The 554-nt window shown below is 42.1% G+C and overlaps 1 protein-coding gene across 1 annotated transcript in view; it reads left to right on the forward strand.

Annotated features, from left to right (window-relative positions):
* Positions 1-554, forward strand: part of ANXA3 (annexin A3) — a 73,043-nt gene that overhangs the window by 43,454 nt on the left and 29,035 nt on the right. The gene's annotated exons all lie outside the window — the stretch shown is intronic.

Consider the following 554-nt stretch of genomic DNA (forward strand, 5'->3'; position numbering starts at 1 on the left):
CATCAGCCCTGGTCTGACACCGCTCTTCCCTGGCAAACAGCCGGTTAAATATACGTGTGCGAAATGCATGAGAGAGGTGTGGACCCAAGATAGAAGTAGATGTTTTGGGGTCAGAGATTTGGTTCTGACTTCTTTCTGCACTTCTTAGAAGCAGTTTGAGTTTGGCAAGTGAGGGAAGTTTTCTAAGCGTTGGCGTCTTTATCTTTATACAGCTCAATCCTGTCTACTACACAGGCCCCTTGAGCATTAACTATGACAATGAATAGAAAGGCTCCTAGTACACAACAGGTTCTTGTTAAGCGTTGGCTCTTGTTTTCTAGAGGAAAAAGGATTTTGACATCAGGTATGAGGATGATGGATAAAAGGGATAAAATCTAGTTCAAACCAGGAGGGTTTTTGTACTATTCCCTCTGTCCGATCTCCTGATCGGAGTATTTAGACAGTGATTGTTTTTGTTTCCCCCAAAACCATCCAAATAAAGTTAATTTTCTGTCTCCAAAACCGGGCAGACAAATGAAGAAATAAAGATTCCAACCGGGTAAGAAGCTGGAAAT

Source organism: Propithecus coquereli, unplaced genomic scaffold, assembly GCF_000956105.1.
Source record: "Propithecus coquereli isolate 6110/MARCELLA unplaced genomic scaffold, Pcoq_1.0 Scaffold433, whole genome shotgun sequence".
NCBI lineage: Eukaryota > Metazoa > Chordata > Mammalia > Primates > Indriidae > Propithecus > Propithecus coquereli.